Source organism: Piliocolobus tephrosceles, chromosome 5, assembly GCF_002776525.5.
Source record: "Piliocolobus tephrosceles isolate RC106 chromosome 5, ASM277652v3, whole genome shotgun sequence".
Taxonomy (NCBI): domain Eukaryota; kingdom Metazoa; phylum Chordata; class Mammalia; order Primates; family Cercopithecidae; genus Piliocolobus; species Piliocolobus tephrosceles.
The window spans coordinates 141,161,675-141,184,175 of record NC_045438.1 but is presented as its reverse complement, the minus strand read 5'-3'; the positions used below and the strand labels follow the sequence as shown (position 1 = coordinate 141,184,175).

General features: G+C 40.7%; 2 non-coding genes and 1 pseudogene across 2 annotated transcripts; all 3 read left to right on the top strand.

The window, feature by feature from the left end:
• Positions 1-8,973: 8,973 nt before the first annotated feature.
• TRNAQ-CUG lies at positions 8,974-9,045 on the top strand. The gene has a single exon. It is a non-coding gene; the product is annotated as a tRNA-Gln (tRNA).
• A 4,155-nt stretch (positions 9,046-13,200) lies between these two features.
• LOC111525970 lies at positions 13,201-14,494 on the top strand (annotated as a pseudogene).
• Positions 14,495-21,164: 6,670 nt separating this feature from the next.
• On the top strand, positions 21,165-21,246 carry TRNAS-AGA. The gene has a single exon. It is a non-coding gene; the product is annotated as a tRNA-Ser (tRNA).
• The last annotated feature ends 1,255 nt before the right edge of the window (positions 21,247-22,501 follow it).

Here is a 22,501-nt window from a genome sequence, read left to right as displayed (position 1 = left end):
AAGCTCTGAGAGTATGGTTGTGGAAGCGCGCCACTATGGTTTGAATCCACAGGGTATATTGATCACCCTGCCCATGCTGAAGGTATTACAATGCAAATTGAAGGTGAAGGTGTAAAATCTCAATTCATTAAAAACAAAAATTTCCAGAAGGTGTCTGACCAGAAAGGAACCCCCAAGTTGCTGCAAGCAGAAACTGAGACCACTAAGTTATTTTCAAGACTGTCAGCAACCTTTTTCTCATGTTTCCAGGTGCCCGCCACGTCGTCCGGCTAGTTTTTTGTATTTTTTTTTTTTAGTAGAGACAGGGTTTCAACGTGTTAGCCAGGATGGTCTCGATCTCCTGACCTCGTGATTCGCCCATCTCAGCCTCCCAAAGTGCTGGGATTACAGGCTTGAGCCACCGCGCCCAGCCTCTACCACTATTTTAAACATACATACTTTAAGGCCCAATAATTCCAACATTTACAAATCGATTCCACAGAAATACTAACAAAAGTGCACAAACATATATAAGAATGGTCACTGAGGCCGGGCGCGGTGGCTCAAGCCTGTAATCCCAGCACTTTGGGAGGCCAAGACGGGTGGATGACGAGGTCAGGAGATGGAGACCGTCCTGGCTAACATGGTGAAACCCCGTCTCTACTAAAAAATACAAAAAACTAGCCGGGCGAGGTGGCGGGCGCCTGTAGTCCCAGCTACTCGGGAGGCTGAGGCAGGAGAATGGCGTGAACCCGGGAGGCGGAACTTGCAGTGAGCTGAGATTGTGCTACTGCACTCCAGCCTGAGCGACAGAGCGAGACTCCGTCTCAAAAAAAAAAAAAAAGGTCACTGAAGCAATGTTGATAAGAGCAAAAAATTTGAAAGATCCCAAATGGTGTATAAGAAAAGTGGTTAAATAAATTATAGTACATCCATGCAATGGTATACTATGCAACCATTAAAGTAAGTAAGGAGTGTGTATATCTAACGGGATGGAAATAGGCTTATCTTACGTTGTCATGAAGATGACAACTGAATCTTTATCTCCAGGCCCGACTTCTCTCCTGAGTCTTCCCAGTGGACAGGTCCACTTGAATGTACTACAGTTACATCAAAGGGCAACATCTAAAGGAGCAGAAGAAATGTGCTTTTCCCTTTGGCCACCATTCTAATTTTTTAAAAAATCCTTCCTTTTAATCCTCAATAAATATCTCCAAGGAATAATATTTAAAAAAAAAAAAAAAAAAAAAGGAAAATAAGCCTGGGCAACATGGCAAAACTCCATATTCATGAAAAATACAAAAAAATTAACCAGATGTGGTGGTCCACACCTGGCTGAAGCAGGAGGATCACCTGAGACTGGGAGGCTTAGGCTGCAGTGAGCTGAGATCACTCCAGCCTGGGTGACAAAGTGAGACCCTATCTCAAAAGATAAAAGAAAATAACAAATATGACAGAAAAAAAGTTTAGTCCGGGCGCGGTGGCTCAAGCCTGTAATCTCAGCACTTTGGGAGGCCGAGACGGGCGGATCACAAGGTCAGGAGATCGAGACCATCCTGGCTAACACGGTGAAATCCCGTCTCTACTAAAAACATACAAAAAACTAGCCGGGCGGCTACTCGGGAGGCTGAGACAGGAGAATGGCGTAAACCCGGGAGGCGGAGCTTGCAGTGAGCTGAGATCCGGCCACTGCACTCCAGTTTGGGCGACAGAGCAAGACTCCGTCTAAAAAAAAAAAGAAAGAAAGAAAGAAAGAAAAAAGTTTAACAGAAGGGTTAGAAAACAAAGTTGAGAACATTTCCCATAAAAAGGTACAAAAAATAAAAATGGAAAAATAGAATAAAAGATAAGAAAATTAGAAGACAAATCTAGAAGTTTCAACAACATGTGATTGAAAGTTTTGTGGAAGACAACAAAGAAAATAGAGAGGGAAAACTATTAATGAATGCAATAAAATTTTCTTTTCTCTCTCTCTTTTTTTTTTTTTTTTTTTTGAGATGGAGTTTCACTCTTGTCACCCAGGCTGAAGTGCAATGGTGCAATCGTGGCTCACTGTAACCTCCACCTCACAGATTCAAGCGATTCTTGTGCCTCATCCTCCCAAGTAGCTGGGATTACAGGCATATACCACCACGCCCAGCTAATTTTGTATTTGTAGTAGAGACGGAGTTTCTCCGTGTTGGTCAGCCTGGTCTCGAACTCCTGACCTCAGGTGATCTGCCCACCTTGGCCTCCCAAAATGCTGGGATTACAGGCATAAACCCGCACCCCCGGCCGTTTAAATTTTCTAAACCCAAAAAGGATCCAAAGGATCCACCTACTGCCCAGCACAATGAACCAAAACAAACAAACAAAAACAAAGACAAAACAAAAACAAGACAAAAAACAAGAATTATCCAGAGTATCTATTTTAGAATGGCATTTAAATTCATCACCACACTGATAACAAGAAGAAAGCAGAGTAATGCTCACAGAATTCTAAGATAAAATTATTTTCACACTAGAAATCCCTACCTGACCAAACTAAAATAATGTATGAAGTTTGAATAAATATATTTTCAGAAATGCATCATATTTTTTAGGTCATAAGCAGGAAACAGAGACCTCATGAGGACTCAAACTCCAGTGTCTTCCACGCAGGGAATTGGTTACAGAGGTGGTGGAAGATCAAAGAAGCCAACTGGGATGGGAGGTAGAAATCTGAACCCAAGGGGTGGGATCTCCCTCTGGAGCAGGCAGGTCTGGCAGGATCTGGAGCCATGGAGGAGACACAACTGATGCCAGAAATGCTGCAAGTAACAGGGAGGGAAAGCAAGAAATATCCTGACTTCCTTCTTCTCTCTACCTTTCAATATTCCTTCATTGTCTTCTATTGGCTGAACTCAGGCAGAAGTCAGCGGCCATCAGTGGAAATGCAGTGGCAGGGGCCAGCCACTGGCACTACAGAGATGACCAAGGGAGTGGCTAGGAATGCATCTGAGCACAAACAGGCTTAAGATTGCCAAATGCAAAAATCTCAAAAAATTTCTCTTTTCTCAGAAAGCTGTTGGAGGATCTTCTCCAAAAATACGGAGTAAACCCAGAGATTTGTGACTTAACAAAAAAAAACCATTCAATACAGGTGAGCGGTGAAGGGGCTGGCTCTTCCGCAGATGGAGAAGCATCAGCATGATCGCTATGAAGCAGACCTACAGATTAACCAGTTCAGATTGGACAAGTTTAAAAAAAAAGGAACTGAAAAATGACCAAATTCAGAAGTATTTTGCAGCACTGGAAGAGAGCTGGGCGACAAATTAGTATTAGAAACACAGAAAGGAGGCAAACAAACAAAAGAGGCAGTATTCAAATCAGGAAAAACGAGAGAATGTAGTTATAGTATACAAGTGATCCTGCGGTGAACAATATTTCCGTGGAATAATAAGGAAACACTTAACATTATTTAGCCACAATACTATGATACAAATACATTGAAAGATGAGGGTAGATAAGTGTATTTGTGTTTTAGGCTATATCTTTTCTTTCAGTGTGGGAAGTCTTTAGATATCTGTATCAATCAGGACATGAGCAGGAAGTGGAATATTTACTTGAACTAGAAAAGTTGAGGATAATTTATTTAAATTATTATTTATAAATAAATGGGCAACATAGATTACTGGAGCTACTAATCCGCACTAACCTTGAGCTTGACGGGCATAAGATGGAGCCTGGGACCTGCAGCTCTTTGGAGAGGGCTGTGTAGAGAGGTTTCCTGGCGGATGTTGGGACATTTCCTGGGGGATTCAGACTGCAGCCAACAGAACCAGAGAATAAATATACCAGCTTCACTCTTCACTCTCCCCCTGGATCTCTTGTAAGTATTCTCTTGGCCAAACTCAAGCAGGAGTCAGAGGATAAAGAAGCCCATTGAAAATGTCCATACTGATCAGCACCAGGGCAGACAACAAGATGCAGAATGGGGCCAGGGGACCTGGATGATATGCAGCACGAGGTCTAAAATTGAGGAACCAAGAAATTGCAGGGCAGCCAGGTGCAGTGGCTCATGCCTGTAATCCCAGCACTTTAGGAGGCTGAGGTGGGTGAATCACCTAAGGTCAGGAGTTTGAGACCAGCCTGGCCAACATGGTGAAACCCTAGCTCTACCAAAAATACAAAATTAGCCGGGAGTGTTGGTGCGCGCCTGTAATCCCAGCTACTCCATAGGCTGAGGCAGGAGAAAGGCCTAGAATCTAGGAGGCAGAGGTTGCAGTGAGCTGAGATCGCACCAGCCTGGGTGACAGAGTGACACTCTGTCTCAAAAAAGAGAGAATGAGAGAAAGAAAAGAAAGGAAAGGAAAGGAAGAAAAGAAAGAAATAGAGGAAAGAAAAGGAAAGGAAAGAAAGAGAGAGAGGAAGGAAGGAAGGAAGGAAGGAAGGAAGGAAGGAAGGAAGGAAGGAAGGAAGGAAGGAAGAAAGGAAGGAAGGAAGGAAGAAAGGAAGGAAGGAAGGGCAACAATAACAACCGCAATCAGTTGTGCTTACGAAGTGTCAGGCATTGTTCAAAGTTCTCACTGAATTCTCTCAATAACCCATAAGTGTTCTTCTTATTCCAGTTTTACAGTTGAGGAAACTAAAACACAGAGAGGTTAAGCTCCTTGCCCAAGGTCATAGAACTAGGAGTGAAAAGCAACTGGACAGTTGCCACTAGGAAACCTAAATTCAGTTTAGAGAGAGTTTGGAACAGGAAAATGCTGTGCTTCTTTGTTTTTCTTATGATTTTATTTATATGAAAGATCCAGAATAGGTCAATCCATTGAGACAGCACGCAGACTGGGGTGGTTGCCAGGGGTTGTGAGGGAGGGAGGAAAGGGGAGAAACTGCTTAATGAGTAAGGGGTTTTACCCTGAAAGGATAGAAATGTTTTGGAACTAGATAAAGGTGGTGGTTACACAACACTGTGAATGTTGTGAAGGATATTGAATTGTTCACTTTAAAATGATTAATGGTGAAAAAACAAATAAACAAAAAAAGACTGTCTTCCTTAGCACGCCTGAACAAATGCAGTGTTAATCCACTGAGTACAAGTACTGAGGCATCAGCCTAAATCAGTGGTTCCCAATCAGAGGTGATTTTGCTTCCCAGAGGACATCTGACAGTGTCTAGAGACATTTTTGATTGTCATAACAAGAGATGGGGAGTATATTACTGAGATCTAGTATGTAGGGGCCAGGGATGCTACTGAACTTTGTACAATGCACAGGACAGCCCCCACCACAAAGAATGACCTGGTCTAACATGCCAGTAGTGTCAAGGTTAGAAAACCCTGGACTAGACGATCAAGGACTGAGGGTGATAGGGGAATAAGGTCGGAGTTCCTTCTATCGCCCAGGAAAGAGGTTGAGAGTGGAAAGGCAGGAGACTGTCTCTGCCTTTCTCTTCCAGAATAGTCCTGAAAATCAGTGCAACCTTGGACATCCACGGTTAAAAGTCAGACCCTGTTTTGGAAATGGCTTGGAAGGGCTGCTTTCTGTTCCTTCTCAAGCCCACAAAGTTGCTCTTCTTTCTTTGCTCAGACGCTTTCCTTCTGCAGACTGCCTTTCCTGACAAGAACAGACTCAGATAGTCTGTAGAGTGGTCCCGCCCCGAAGCTGCAAAATAGTGTGCAAAGCTGTCATGAGGTTTCCACTGCACAGTTCCAATGTTCCATTTGCTCTGGCGACAGATCTTTCGGTGACCTACGAAAGCGGCTTCGAGATTGACGATGTATAAGAATCTGTGGCCGGAAAGCACAGCATGTTGCCCAAGACAGTCCACAGGCATCGCATTTGCCTGGAAGTCACGAAACTACCACCACGTTCTCGCTGCTCCATCGCGCCGCCATCTCCCACTCTCGGCCGCTGCGGCCCCAGGACGGCGCCCTCCCACCCCCCAGACCCAGGTCCCCTGGCCCCCTGAGCCCTACACAGCCTGCGAGTCAGCCCTGACATACCCAGTCCCCTGCTTCTTTGTGTTTTTATAGAAAAAAACAAAACAAAAAAACTTGCCAATCCATTTGGGTTATGAAACAATGTATTGTGCACATTTACTATAATGATAATAATTATATAAGAAATAATTTGGGAGAATGGTGTCCAAAATCAGCTATAGTCATGAGGATTGCACCTGGAAGAGACTGCCTCTCTGATGTTCAAAGTTTGAGAATTAGTCCTTAATGAATAAATGTATATAGTGCAATTTTGAAGTGTATACTTTCCTTTTGTGAACAAGATAGAATCCGCACTAAACAGAAACCAATACAATTCTCTGTAACAAATTATCTCAGTAGAGGTCCAATTACCCTGTGATAAATATGCACCTGTTCTTCTCCATGTCTGACCTACTTATGTCTGCATCAAGTATCCCCAAACTGCTCTGTCAGGAATATACACCCCAAGAGCCCTCTGAGAACTGGTTTAACTAGTATTTTGGCTTGTTATGGGTGCACCTGTGACCTAAGTTACAAGACCAATATTAATGAAATGTTCATGTACAATTAAAAGGCAATTTTACTTCAGTAGTATGATGCTTAATTTCTGCTTATAGAATTCATTTTTTATTAGTTAAAAATTTTATTAGTTAAAAATTATGCTAGATGACATACAGAGGAATATCAAATGCAGAGGATTCTTAGCCTGAGATTCATGGACCTCAAGTGTTTCATGAACACCTTGAGATAGTTTTCAAAATGGTGTATGTGTGTATCTAGGGGCATCTTTCCGGGAAATGGGTTTCCTAGATTTTATTCAATACGATCTGGAGTCCAGAGCAAAAAAATATTGTACAAATCTTGGCTCTACTGGCTTTGACATTGGGAATTTGAGGGAGAGGAATTTTCCATCAGCATTTTGTTTTTTGGGAAATAAATAAAATGACTACGAGCAAACATGAAGACGAATTCCCAAAGACCGGGCTCTTGTTGCCCAGGCTAGAGTGCAATGGCGTGATCTCGGCTCGCCACAACCTCCGCCTCCCAGGTTCAAGCAATTCTCCTGCCTCAGCCTCCCGAGTAGCTGGGATTACAGGCATGCACCACCACACCCAGCTAATTTTGTATTTTTAGTAGAGACGAAGTTTCTCCATGTTGAGGCTGGTCTTGAACTCCTGACCTCAGGTGATCCGTCCGCCTAGGCCTCCCAAAGTGCTGGGATTACAGGCATGAGCCACGGCACCTGGCCTAATTTTTGCATTTTTCTTAGAGACAGGGTTTCGCCATGTTGGCCAGGTTGGTCTCGAATTCCTGGCCTCAAGTGATCCACCTGCCTCGGCCTCCCAAAGTGCTGGGATTACAGGCATAAACCACCATGCTTGGCCTAAAGTGCCATTTTTATCACATTATATCAAGACTATATACTATCAACATGGCTTATCACTGCTGGTGTAGTGCTTTTGGGATTTATTCACTGCTTACTTTCCCACCCTTTTTCATACTGTATTCTGTAGAGCAATCACTATGCAGAGCCCAGAATGAAAGGGTGGAGTTATTTGGAATTCTGCTCAGGAGATTCCCTGAAAAACTGAGATTTGTTGCACATCAGGGAAGCTGTAGGGATTGGTTTAAATCTTCTATTTATTGTTGCTCAAATTGTTTCAGCTTTGACCATTACAGGCATATATTTTTAATTTTTTTTTTTTTTTTTTTTTTTTGGTCAGAGAGCACAGAACTTGGTACAAGCCCTAGCCCTTAGAAATGCTAATCTTAAAGTTGTTACCGGGACCTTCAGTTTTTCAAAAGTCTGCAGTGGGCTAGATTTTTGTTGAAAATACTTAGGATCCTCATGCTTCTTGTTCCCGACGCTCCTGCAAACCACCTTTAGTTATCCCGTTTGGCAAGAGGGTTTCATTCTGTCTTGCTTTCTGGTAGTGAGTGGATCGGAAAGTCATAGGGCTGGGAGAAGATGTATTGGATGAGATATGTACGGATATTCTCGTTGCCGCTGTACAGCGGCCATTGCAGCTCATGCCGCAGAACACACGGCCCTACGGGCGGGGTCAATTTTAACCTGGTAATGACAGTGCCGCCTCATTTAAGCCGGAAGGATTTTTGTCCATGATACCAGATGTCTCTAAGCAATGAAGTCATTTTGGCAGATGCCGATACCTCTCATGTGATCTTGTTGGGAAGGTTCAGATCCTATCAACTGCGATTATTTACTCTTAAGGACCCTCTGCCTTCTTCCTCAGCCTTTCTATTTGACAATATAAGATCGCTTTTGTCTGCTGCAATGAACAGTCCTAGACAAGTCACGTCCGGGTCTTGGCATCCGTAAATTTTTACTGCTGAATATTTTGGGAGAGGCTCATGGTTAATACCATTGAAAAAGACCAAGTCAAAGCTTTATCAGTGAGAAACTAATTACAAAATCCTGCTTTGCAAAATTCGAGCTTTTAACAGTGCTTTACCCTTTGGTATCCACGAGGTGGAGCCTTCCCGTGAAGCTGAAAGCATCTTTCGGTGTCCTGTTTTTTGTTTTTTACCCTCGTCAACGCCACAGCCAGGACTAGTTGACACGCCACCTCAACTGAAGTCATCCATAATTTATATGTTACGAAATTGAACTTCCAAAAGTGTGCCTAGCATTAGGAGCAAAGAACGCCGGACAAACGCTCGGGAGGCGGCAAGCCTCGCGGTTCTTCCAACAACGCAATCTGTCAGCGCCTCTAGGTTGGTGCCGTCTGCCCCTGCGTCGGGGCAGCCCGGTTGAGGGCGGCCGAACCGAGGCTAGGGAACCCCGAAGGTTGCAGAAGGCAGAGGGACGCTAAGAGCCTAGGCGGGACGCGGACTTACCTTATCTGTCCCTGGAAACCGATTTGCTCTTGGATTTTGCACGAAGAGCCCTGTGCGAAACGAAAAGGGAACTTTTGTGGTGGCGGCAGATAACGAACATTAGGGTAGAAACTTAGGTTCTTAAAGGGAAGACGGCTTGCGTTCAGAAGATATATTCCATCAGGAAGGAGTGATAGCAAGAATGGCAGTAATGAGGTTCCATGGTGTAATGGTTAGCACTCTGGACTCTGAATCCAGCGATCCGAGTTCAAATCTCGGTGGAACCTGAGGTTTTCGGTTTTTTTTTTTTTCTTCTTGCTTCCTCACTATTTTTTTCTTTCTAAAATAAGTTTCCCTCTTAGATATGATTGGCAGGGAATCTCCAGTTCATATGAACCCAAAGTATGACGCGGACTCTGTATGGGGCCCACTGACTCTCTGCTCTATGTTCAGAGCAGGAGACAATTCCTCATACCTCCTTCCTTTTAGTACCCTCCTCACCACCACCTAACAGATATTCTAATGCCCAAAATAATTTGAGTTGAGTTAAACTTTTTATTTGATTTATTGCCTTATGAAATGTGGTTAATTCACTTCAGAGGACAAAAAGGACTCAACAGATTTGAGGGAGAAGAAAGATTCTTGTATGTATCTTTTCCCCAAGAGAATGAGGCTTTATAATGCCTTTCAGGTGCAATCATTAGAATTTATAGGTGTTTCATTTGCCACTGATAAACAAGGATTCGTGAAAATAAATCTGTATTTTAAATAAAAATTGCTTAAACTCTCTTAGGTATTTGAACACTATTGGATCTTCACATGGTAACTTCAATCACTGTCAACACAGTAAGTAAATATCCAGATACATCTTCTAAGTGCTTCCATGGTGCTCTGCTGGTCATTTCTATGACATTAACCTACCACACAGAATTGCTGTCAATGCTGAATATGTCCCATAGAATGATACAGCTTTAAAATTGTATCCTAGATGTCTCTGTGATTATTTTGTCTTCATAAAACTAAATGTCTCCTGTTGCAAGTTGGTTTATTTTCTGGTAAATCTTTGGATTTGTCACAACTTAAGGTAAGACAAAGAAGTTACTGGGTCTCTGAAGAAGTAAGGCCAAAGTGCTTTCCTTAGTTTGATCTTATCTATTAGTATTTATAAAATTATGTATTTTAATTATGGATACAGGGTATCAGGCTATATATTATAATCTTTTTTCATTTAATCTTATATTACTAAAATTAATCATCTCTTTTGTTGTATGTAGCTACCATTCATTCACTGATTTCATGTTAGCTGCTGTGTAATATGAACATGCCACAGCTCATTCATTCATCTTTCCATTAATGGGAAACCTAGAGTTATTTATAATATAAATTTGATTTTGAATTATGGCAATTCTTGAGTCACAAAAATTAAAAATTATTTTACTGCAGAGGAAATTCCTGATTCTGCAACCATACATTTGGTGGAGAATTTATAACTTTGAGCTGTCATTTTCATTTTCCAAATGCTTCCACACATAATGATTATTCACCCTTTTATATTGTACTACCCATTCCTTCTGATTCCTCATGCATTTTCTAGTGTTAACTGCTAGCAGCATTATGTTCCCCAGCATGGAATGCCTTTACTAGGCCTTATGCCACCACTGCCTCTAAAAGCTTAAATATCTACCTGCTTTTAGCAAATGTCTATTCATTACCCTTACCAAGGCAAATGTTGCAAGAAAATAGATGCTTACTTTTAATTCAGATAGACCTAATTTGCTTCTAAACATTTCTTTATAGACTTTATTATACTTGCATAAAGATGTATCATGATATAATACATAATTTTGGAGTTTCCCCCCTTATTTATATACATGTTTCTTCTGAAAGAAGAAATACATCTGACTGGCAAAGCTTAGGGCACATGCCTGCCATCCTAGCTACATAGAAGCCTAGGAAATTGTTTTAGACAGTTTGGACTACTATAACTATATAATGTTTGTTGACTTAAACAATGAACGTTTATTTCTCACAATTCTGAAGGCTGGGAAACCCAAAATCAAGGTTCCAGCTGATTCAGTGTCTGGTGAGGCCTCCCTTCTTGATTTGCAGCCTACTGTCCTCTTGCTCTATCCTCACATACTGTGGGGAGGGAGAGAGAGAGAGAGAAAGAGAGAGACAGAGACAAAGGGAGAGAGAAGGGGAGAGAAAGAGAGAGAGAGGCTTCCACATATGAATTTGAGGGGGACACAAACATTCAGTCCATAGCAGAAATTTAGTTATGACAGTACCATTGAGGATGCACAGTTCATTGGTAGAGAATTCTCCCTAGTCATATGAAGTCTTAGGCATATTAGAACACTATGTTCATCAGTATGATTATCTATAATTTCTTTTCTTCCTAAACTTTTCTTTTTCCATCAATTTTCTCCTTCATTATGATTCAGCCAGAGAATCTGTATAGGCTGGGCACAGTGGTTCATGCCTGTAATTTCCACAGTTTCAGAGGGTGAGGTGGGTGGATCACTTAAGGCCAGGAGTTGGTGACCAGCCTGAGCAACATGGCGAGACCTGTCTCTACAAAACTAATAATATATTTGTTAAAGAATCTGTTAAAATATTTAATAATTACTAAATTTTGAGATGTAGAAACAAAATGGAACTAAAATGATGAATAACAGTAATTCACAAAATGGGATGTTGTAATAAGGATCAAATTATACTTGAGTCATTTATCATAATAAAAGATAATTTTTTTTTTTTTTTTTTGAGACGGAGTCTCGCTCTGTCGCCCAGGCTGGAGTGCAGTGGCCGGATCTCAGCTCACTGCAAGCTCCGCCTCCCGGGTTCACGCCATTCTCCTGCCTCAGCCTCCCGAGTAGCTCGGACTACAGGCGCCGCCACGTCGCCCGGCTAGTTTTTTGTAGTTTTTAGTAGAGACGGGGTTTCACCATGTTAGCCAGAATGGTCTCCATCTCCTGACCTCGTGATCCGCCCGTCTCGGCCTCCCAAAGTGCTGGGATTACAGGCTTGAGCCACCGCGCCTGGCCAATAAAAGATAATTTTTAAACTGTTTACTGAAGTTATAATTCATGCAAATGCTGAATGAATGACTATGAAATTAGTACTTGTCTGAGGTCATGGCCAAAGCTACACAGTAGCATCCCTTTGCTGTGAATAAAATGTCAGGATGTAAAAATTTAAGAATTTTATTGAAAAACTAATTATTATTAGCATTGTATTTAATGTATTATATTTTATATCAATATATCACTATAAGAATTGTGTTGTAATCAAAACTTTACTAGTCAAAATTTCAAAGGTTGATATTATTGTGTATCAATATCATTTACTAGATTTTTCTTCAGTCACTCTACTGCACAGTTGGGCCAAAAAATAGATGCCCACTTTTAACTTAGATGGACTTCATTGCTTCTAAACATTTCCTCTTTTCTTCAAAGATTTTATTATACTTGCATACACAAAGATTTATCATGATATAATACAAAATTTTGGAACGTTTCCCCCTTGTGAAAGTTTAATGTGACAAAATAGACATTTTGCTTTTAAATCATTTTAACAAAATGAAAAAAATTATCAGATAGAAATTTTGTTTAAAGACTCAAGGCTAAGATAGAAAATAGTTTTTGAAGGTATTTTTAAATCTTCTAGAAATGAAGTATTAAGATATAATTACAACTTTATTATTCTTCATTTTATTCTAATGTAAATATTTATATTTGTTGAGAATAAAAGTATATGATGTTCTTCCTATATAGCAATCTAAAGAACTCTTATATTTATATTAACTTCTTTATATTAAATTCAATTTTATTCTTAATATTACATAAAATGTAAAGTTTTTCACAAATTATTAAAGCATTTTATCCCAAAATAGTAAAAATCCATTCATATTTCAATGATTGACAGTATCTTAACAAATAAAGCTCACAAGGAGATTTTCACTCTATGTTTAATAGCTAAAATTCTTATTCTTTTTTTTTTTTTTTTTTTTTTGAGATGGAGTCTCGCTTTGTTGCCCAGGCTGGAGTGCAGTGGCGTGATCTCGGCTCACTGCAAGCTCCGCCTCCCGGGTTCACGCCATTCTCCTGCCTCAGCCTCCCGAGTAGCTGGGACTACAGGCGCCCGCCACCGCGCCTGGCTAGTTTTTTGTATTTTTAGTAGAGACGGGTTTTCACCGTGTTAGCCAGGATGGTCTCGATCTCCTGACCTCGTGATCTGCCCGCCTCGGCCTCCCAAAGTGCTGGGATTACAGGCCTGAGCCACCGCGCCCGGCCCTAAAATTCTTATTCTTGTACTAAACAATGAGTACTAAAGAATAAATAAATAAATAAATAAATAAATAAATAAATAAATAAATAAATAAGAAAAATGAGACAACCATACTATTCAGATAATAAAAGTAAACCTGGCCTTTTCTGACCATGGACGCTGCTGAGAAAGCACTGTTAAATGTCTCTCTACCCACTGCCATCATATCTAAGTCACAGTCTCCTAAAGAGCCTGAACAACTGCTGAAGCTTTTCCTTGTCATTGGAGGGTTGAGCTTTTTTTTTTTTTTTTTTTTTTTGAGACGAATCTCCTGTCGCCCAGGCTGGAGGAGCGCAGTGGCGCAATCTGGGCTCGCTGCAACCTCTGCCTCCTGGGTTCAAGTGATTCTCCTGCCTCAACCTCCCGAGTAGCTGGGACTACAGGTGTGCACCATCATGCCCAGCTAATTGTGTGAGTGTGTGTGTTTTTAGTACAGACAGGGTTTTACTATGTTGGCCAGGCTGGCCTCCCGGAGTACTAGGATTACAAGCATAAGCCACTGCACTCAGCCAGGAGGACTGAGCTTTGAAACTACTGATGAGAGCCTGAGGAGCCATTTTGAGCAATAGGGAGCGCTCACCGACTGTGCAGTAAGAAAGATCCAAACACCAAGCACTCCAGGGGCTTTGGGTTTGTCACATATGCCACTATGGAAAAGGTGGATGCAGCCATCAATGCAAGGCCACACAAGGTGGATGGAAGAGTTGTGGAACCAAAGAGAGCTGTCTCAAGAGAAGATTCTCAAAGAACAGATGCCCACTTAACTGTGATAAAGATGTTAAAGAAGACACTGAAGAACATAAACTAAGAGATTATATTGAACAGTATGGAAAAATTGAAGTGATTGAAATCATGACTGACCGAGGTAGTGGCAAGAACAGGGGCTTTGCCTTTGTAACTCTTGATGACCATGACTCCATGGATAGGATTGTCATTCAGAAATACCATACTGCGAATGGCCACGACTGTGACTTTAGGAAAGCCCTGTCAAAGCAAAAGATGGTTAGTGCTTCATCCAGCTAAAGAGGTCGAAGTGGTTCTGGAAACTTTGGTGGTGGCATTGGAGGTGGTTTTGGTGAGAATGACAACTTTGGTCATGGAGGAAACTTCAGTGGTTGTGGTGGCTTTGGTGGCAGACGTGTTGGTGGTAGATATGGTGGCAGTGGGAATGGTTATAGGGGATGTGATAATGATGGAAGCAATTTTGGAGGTGGTGGAAGCTACAATGACTTTGGCAATTACAATGATCGGTCTTCAAATTTTGGACCCATAAAAGGAGGAAACTTTGGAGGCAGAAGCTCTGGTCCCTATGGTGGTGGATGCCAATACTTTGCCAAACCATGAAACCAAGGTGGCTATGGCAGTTCCAGTAGCAGCAGGAGCTATGGCAGTGACAGAAGATTTTAATTACTGCCAGGAAACAAAACTCACCAGGAGAGGAGAGTCAAAGAAGTGACAGGGAAGCTGCAGACCACAACCGATTTGTGAACTCAGCTAAGCCCCGTGGTGGAAGGGCCTAAGTGCTACAAAGAAGACATGTATTAGACAAATATTCATGTGTATGGGCAAAAAACTTGAGGACTGTATTTGTGACTAATTGTATAATAGGTTATTTTAGTTTCTGTTCTGAGGAAAATATATATCATTCCAACAAAGGGTTTTAATGTAGTGGATTTTTTCTTTTTTCTTTTTTTTTTTTTTTTTTGGCAACTATGCTGTTGGATGCCAAATGTAATAGTCTAATCATGACGCTGAATAAATGTGTCTCTTTAAAAAATGTGCTGTGTAAAGTTAGTCTAGTCTGAGGCTATCTTGGTAAATTTCCCCAACAGTGTGAAGGGAATTCCTTCAGGGTGATGCCACATTCTATTTGAAATTTGTATACAACCTGCTTGAGTGGAGAAGCCATTGTCTTCAGTAACCTTGGTGTAGTTGAACTGATAGTTACTGTTGTGACTTGAAGTTCACCATTAAAAGAGTTCACCTGGCCAGGCGCAGTGGCTGTCATTTATAATCCCAGCACTTTAGAAGGCTGAGGCAGGAGAATCGCTTGAACCCAGAAGGCAGAGGTTACAGTGAGGCGAGATGGTGTCATTGCACTCCAGCCTGGGTGACAAAGTGAGACTCCACCTCAAAAAAAAAAAAAAAAAAAAAAAAAAAAAAAACAGAACAAAATAGGCTCAAGGATCCCAGAAATAACATGGAAGTAGGTATCTGGCTATTTGACTTTCATTCTGGCCTGGGGGTATGGGGTTCTTTACAGCCTGGGGCAATGAAAGTCTCAGCTCCCTACTTTGCTTTCTTCAAAACGTGCGCACGCGCGCTTGTGTGTGTGTGTGTGTGTGTGTGTGTGTGTTGGAGGTAGAGGGAAAGCACCTTGTTACAGCCTGATGGAAGTCTAGATTCCCCACTTTGCCTTTGCTGTCGTGTGTGAAGGTTTCGACCACAGTTTTTTCCTCTTCCAGCTTCCCTAGAAATGGAGTTTGTAACTCCACTGAATACATAAAATTAGTTTAAAAAATCGTAAGTCATAAAACAAAACAAAAATTTTTTAAATATAAAACTTTTAGAAGTAGAGTCAGGCTTCGGCCGGGTGCGGTGGCTCAGGCCTGTAATCCCAGCACTTTGGGAGGCTGAGGAGGGCGGATCACAAGGTCAGGAGATCGAGACCATCCTGGCTAACTCGGTGAACCCCCGTCTCTACAAAAAATACAAAAAATTAGCCGGGTCTGGCGGCGGGCGCCTGTAGTACCAGCTACTTCGGAGGCTGAGCCAGAATGGCGTGAACCTGGGAGGCGGAGCTTGCAGTGAGCCAAGATCGTGCCACTGCACTCCAGCCTGGGCAATGCAGCGAGACTCCGTCTAAAAAAAAAAAAAGTAGAGTCAGGCTTTGGTCCAATAACTCATTAAAAGATTATTTTATATTAGGGAAGTGTCCTCAGCCTTCTGTTCATATACCCTTGCTTATTTTGATTCTATGTATTATGCAGCACAAACATTCACTGCCTTTTCTTTTCTTTTTTCTTTTCTTTTCTTTCTTTTTTTTTTTTTTTTTTGAGACAGACTCTCGCTCTGTAACCTAGGCTGGAGAGCAGTGGTACGATCTCGGCTCACTGCAACCTCCGCCTCCCAGGTTCAAGCGATTCTCCTGCCTCAGCCTCCTGAGTAGCTGGGATTACAGGCGCCCACCACCACGCCTGGCTAATTTTAGTATTTTTAGTAGAGACAGGGTTTCACCATGTTGGTCAGGCTACTCTTGCACTCCCGACCTCGTGATCCACCCGCCTCGGCCTCCCATAGTGCTGGGATTACAGGTGTGAGCCACCCGGCTAGCCTACCTTTTCTACCATTAGGGACACTATGCTGTATTAACTATCTTCACAGCTAATGTAGGTTAAACCCCCTCTGCTTCAATAGCCAGATAATCACTATTGTACGGTTGTCACCCATGTTTTCAACTTAAAAACACATGAATCATCAGGCAACCATTTTACAACGTCATCTGCACCATAGAGATTTTTAAAACATATGTCTCAAGAACTCATATAAAAACCAGAAATTGCCGGGCGCGGTGGCTCAAGCCTGTAATCCCAGCACTTTGGGAGGCCGAGACGGGTGGATCACGAGGTCAGGAGATCGAGACCATCCTGGCTAACATGGTGAAACCCCGTCTCTACTAAAAAATACAAAAAACTAGCCGGGCGAAGTGGCGGGCGCCTGTAGTCCCAGCTACTCAGGAGGCTGAGGCAGGAGAATGGCATAAACCCGGGAGGCAGAGCTTGTAGTGAGCTGAGATCCGGCCACTGCACTCCAGCCTGGGCGACAGAGTAAGACTCCGTCTCAAAAAAAAAAAAAAAAAAAAAAAAACAGAAATTTTTAGCAATTATATGTCACTTTGTTTCAGAGACTCCTTGAACACTCATACCACTCAAGCCGGGGTCCTCCTTGCCAACTTGGCAATGAGTAATATAGTTGTCAAATCACATTTTACCATCTGCTTTCACAGACCACTTCTGATACCAGCTGTGAAAGTTTGGGATCTCTGGAAAGCAAACACAAGATGTGTTAGAAGTGCAAGAGGTTACTGACAATAATGCCCATAACAATAAACAAAGAGGAGAAGGAAAGACGAATGCAGGAAGAGCTTTCAGACCATGATGTGGGTCAGGCATGGGCAAAATTAGAGAAGGAAGAAAGTAGGATTCAGTAGAAAAAGCCTGAGGTTTTCACACAGCTCTGAGAAAGTCTTGTCCAGCTTTGGTATAAAGATTGCCCATGGATGAGACCCCAGTCAAGTGGAAATGACCAGACTTTAGCGTACCCCCACTGTGCTCACCAAGAAGAAAACAACCTCAGTTTGAACACTGTGGAAGATGGTAAAAGTGCTGTAGCTGAAGATGGTAAAAGTGCCTTGGAGGCTGTCAGCTGACAGCATTTCTTGCAACTGAAAACAAGTTATTCCTTGAAGGAAGATCTGAGCAGTGCACCTCCATGGCCACAGAAATTTTACAATACACATTTAATGAAATTTCAGGTTAAACAAATCAATTTACCTAAATGACAAATATAGAACACTATACTCAACTAAAAAAATATATATTATTTATTTATTAAAAGATATTGTATTGTGTATATTTGATGTTTACAACATGATACTATGAAATATATGTAGATAGTAAAATGATTGTTCCAATGAGGCAAATTAACATCTATCATCTCAAATAGTTACATCTTTTTTGGACAAGAGCACCTAAACTCTACTAATTTAACAAAAATCCCTAATTTCATACAATTCAATTCACTAGAGTCCTCATGTTGCACCCTACATTTCCATATTTCTTTTCTCCTCACCCACCCCTGGCAACCACTTTTTAATTCTCTCTGTATGTTTGACCTTCATATATGTATGTGTGTGTGTGTGTGTATCTCCACATATAAGTAAGATCTCACAATATTTTTCTTTCTATGTCTGGTTTATTTCACTGAGCATAATATCCTCCAGGGTCATCCATGTTGTGGCAAATGGCAGGATCTCCTTTTCTAAGGCTGAGTAATATTATACACACACACACACACACACACAGATTCTTTATCCATTAATCTATTGACAGACATAGATTGTTTCCATATCTTGGCTGTTGTGAATAGTGCTTCAGTGAATGTGGGAGTGCAGATGTCTTTATGAGGTAGTAATTGTATCTCCTTTGGGTTTATATCCAGGAGAGGAATTGTGGGGTCATATGGTAGTTCTATGTTTAATTTCTTTAGAAACATCCATACTGTTTTCCATAATGACTGCACAAATCTACATTCTCACCAACAGTGTACTAGGGTTCCCTTTTCTCCACATCCTTGCCAACATTTGTTGTCTCTTGTCTTTTTGATAATAGCCATCCTAACAGGTGTGAAGTAATATCTCATGCTGGTTTTAAATTGCATTTTTCTGATGATTAATGTTGTTGAGCACCTTTGCATATGCATATTGGCCCTTTTATGTCTTCTTTGAAGAAATTGTCTGTTCAGATCCTTTGCCCATTTTTCATGAGACTGTAGTGCTGCCAGCTGTGCTCAGAAGGTAGGTCTCCTTGACCATCTTTTAATCAGGTTATCTGTTTTTCTGCTATGGAGTTATAAGAGTTCTTTACAAATTTTGAATATCGACTCCTTTTTCCCAGTCCATAAGTTGCCTTTTTTTGTTGTTGATTGTTTTCTTCGCTGTGCAGAAGCTTTGTAGTTTGGTGTGGTCCCATTTATTTATTTTTGCTTTTGTATCCTGGACATTTGGCATGATATCCAAAAAATTATTGCCAAGGCCAATGACAAAGAGCTTTCCCACTGTTTTCTTACGGAAGTTTTGTGTTCAGGTCTTATGTTTAGGTGTTTTATCCATTTTGAGTTGATTTTTGTGTATAGTAATCAGAGTCTAATTTCATTCGTTTGCATGTGGAAATCCAGTTTTCCAAGCATCATTTATTGGAGATTATTCTTTCCCCCAATGTGTCCTCTTGATGCCCTTGTCAAAAATTAGTTGGCAGTATATGTTTGAGTTTATTTCTGGGATGTCTCTTCTGTTGCATTGGTCTGTTTCTGTTTCTATGCAGGAATGTTTATGCTGCTATCAGAACAGTACGTCTTATTATTTAACTTTATAATATAATTTTAAAGCAGGGAGTGTGTTGCCTCCAACTTCGTTTTTCTTTCGCAGTATTGCTATGGCTATTTGGGGTGTGTGTGTGTGTGTGTGTGTGTGTGTGATTCCATATGAATTTTAGGACTTTTTTTTCTACTTCTGTGAAGAATGTCCCTTTGGAGTTTTGATAAGGATTCTACTGAATTTGTATATTGCTTTGGATGGCATGGACATTTTAACAGTATTAATTATTGAATATCTTTCCATTGATTTATGTTGTCTTTAATTTCTTTCAACATTTTATAGTTTTCAGTGTAAAAATCTTTCACCTCCTTGGTCAAATTTATTCCTAAGTATTTTATTTTTGATGCTATCATAAATGAGATTGTTTTCTTGATTTGTTTTTCAGTTAGGTCATTATTTTTGTATAGAAATGCTACTATTTTTATATGTTGATTTACATATTATTTTTAAATACCGTTGGTGGGTCCTAATGCAAGTCTTTAAAAATGTACAAGGATTGAAATGGCACAAAATATATTCTGTGAGTCCAGCATAATAAAAATAAAATTAATTTCAGAAATGAAATGGAAAACCCCCAAATGTTACTAAATGAAAAAACACTCATCCAAAGCCATAACTTAAAGAAATCACATTTAGTTAAAATGAATGATAATCAAAATAAGATATATAAAAATGTGTTTAATGCAGCTAAACTGTGCCCATAGTCTAATTTATAGTTCTACTTGCATATATTAGAATAAAGACATTTTAATATTTGATGTTAAAGCTTTTTTCTCAGTAATTTAGAGGAAAACAGCAAATTAAAATATTAGAAGCAAGATTATAAAAAGATAGAACACACACAGAAAAAAAACAAACAGAGAACATCAACAAATCCAAAAATAGGCATTTAGGGAGGATTGACAAAATTATTGTTCTAAATCAAGGATTGTTCAATAAAAGGAAGAGAAAACAGAGAATACTAATACCAGGAATAAATATAGGATAACATTACATTTTAGTATATGGACATCAAGAATATACTAAGAATACAGTATGAACAATGTTTTGTAAATAGATTTGACAATTTAGGACAGATTCCCTTGAAGAGATGATTTACCAAAACTGACAGAATAAGAAATTAAGACCTTGAGTTTACTCCTCAGCTCTCTTCCTTCTAACTGGAAACCACACTGAGTAAATCTACTATTTGTTTCCCAGAATCGTTTGTGAAGCTCAGGTAAGCATTCAAGGGGCATTTAAATAAGTGAGAACTTAAAAAAGAAAAAAAAATGGTAGTAAAAATGTACCTTTGATTTGAGATGCAGGGGGAGTTATTTACTGGAGGTCAAAGGGGAGTTGTCAAGGGGAAAAGATGAAGTTTCTTAGAGGCAATACCAGGCTCTCAAACTGGCAATAAGTGGATTTCTAGTATATTCTCTTAATGCACTGGGCTACAACTGAAGTACTAGGGTATTTCCTCTCAGTAAATAAAAATGCATCTCATTCCTTTTATCAATTGCAGAAGCTTCCATTATGTGAATCTTCCAAAATTTATTTTAAAAGTCAAACATCGATGGCCATTTGAGGTTGTTCAAATCATCACTATAACTCAAAATTCTGCAGCAAATGTTAGAGTGTGTCGCAATTGTTGCAGGTATCTCCTGGAACACCATCAGAAGCGGACGGAGCAGGAAGCTTGGTCTCTGGGAATGCCTCCTGCTTGGTCTCCTTCCATCAAAACATCAGAATAAGGGGTCCTCCCAGGTCCGAGGATAAAGTGTTACTTGTCAGTTTGCCACAACAGCATGATAGTCATCTAACTGATGTCAAAAAATAAGAAACATTGAGAGCGAATTCACTTTTTAGCAGAAAATTTGACCTTTCCAAGGGAGCTAAAGTTCAGTTAAGGTGACTTATGCTAATGAGCAAAGAATCCTTCACGTAGTCGTGGCCGAGTGGTTAAGGCGATGGACTAGAAATCCATTGGGGTTTCCCCGCGCAGGTTCAAATCCTGCCGACTACGGTCCATTTCTTGTTGAAAAAGGAGTCTACTGACACCTTGCCAGGTTGAAAGTCTGTCATGGGCTCTCAAGAAGAAGCTTGCTTGTTCCAACCTATAGGCTTTTTCTCTTTAGAGACCCACTAAAAATGCTCCATGTCTCTGAAACAATGAGGAAATACTTCTATCACAGCCATATTGATGTTTTCCTTTGCCCTAAGAAGAGCTCAGGGTGCTGTTTTTCTGTTTCCTGCAACAGATGCCCCATTTTGAAGACAGCTTTCCTTAGAGAAAAAAATTGCTAGGAGTGTTTGTGTCTCACAGAATTGTCCCCTTATTAGGGATCTTCTCCAGTCAAGCAAACACCCTGGTTTAACGTAGAAAAGGAAATTCCAGGAAATCCACGATCAAATACAAGTGAAAGCAACCCACAGGCATGATCACCAAGATGAGAATCTATATTGGACATTTATAAGCAAACCACTACATAATAAAAGATAATTGAGTAAAGCAATTTTTTTCATAACCCAATTTAAAAAAAATCAACGACGTCAAGTGGAGTGGCCTGTCCTGGGGTCCAGCGACTAAAACCGAGGTGAAGTTGTGATTATATCCTGAGCACAGAAAGAGCCCCAGCTCAGATGCAGAATCTCATTGTGATGAACAACTATGGGTTAATGTATTGACCAAAAGAATGTTGACCACAGTTGAGTACCTTCCTAGGAATTCCTAGGGGAATCCATGCATCACTGCCTTGGCAGCTTAAGTGGAGCAGCTTGTCCTCACCTCTCTTCTTCTAATCTTCAAAGAGTTGTCGTGATTTATTTTACCTCATCCAAGAATGATTCTACTATGTTTTCATAAACACAGTGCCGGCCCTGTTGATAAAATGCCAGATCCTTTGTTCTTTTATGTGTCTCTTTAGAGCATTGCATTTCAAAATTAGTGGGGCAGTGACAGTAAACTGCCGCAAATGCTCTGCTGAGCCGTGCAGGCAGGAAGAACAAGACTTGTCTTAGCGTACTGAGATTCAGGTTTCCAGAGGAGGAGCCTGATCGGTTCTCCTACCCTCTCCCATATCCAGCATGCAGGTTGCTTTGATTCGGAAAAACAATCTAATAGAATTCCAGAATGTGAGAGCTAATGAAATGCTACAGCCCTTTTGTGGAAACAATTCCTAATAGTAGAGTTAAGTATTCCATCTGACATATATGTACAGAAATTGAAAATGTAAATTTGTTCAAAAAGATATCTTAGATGGGCGGGCTCAGTGGCTCAC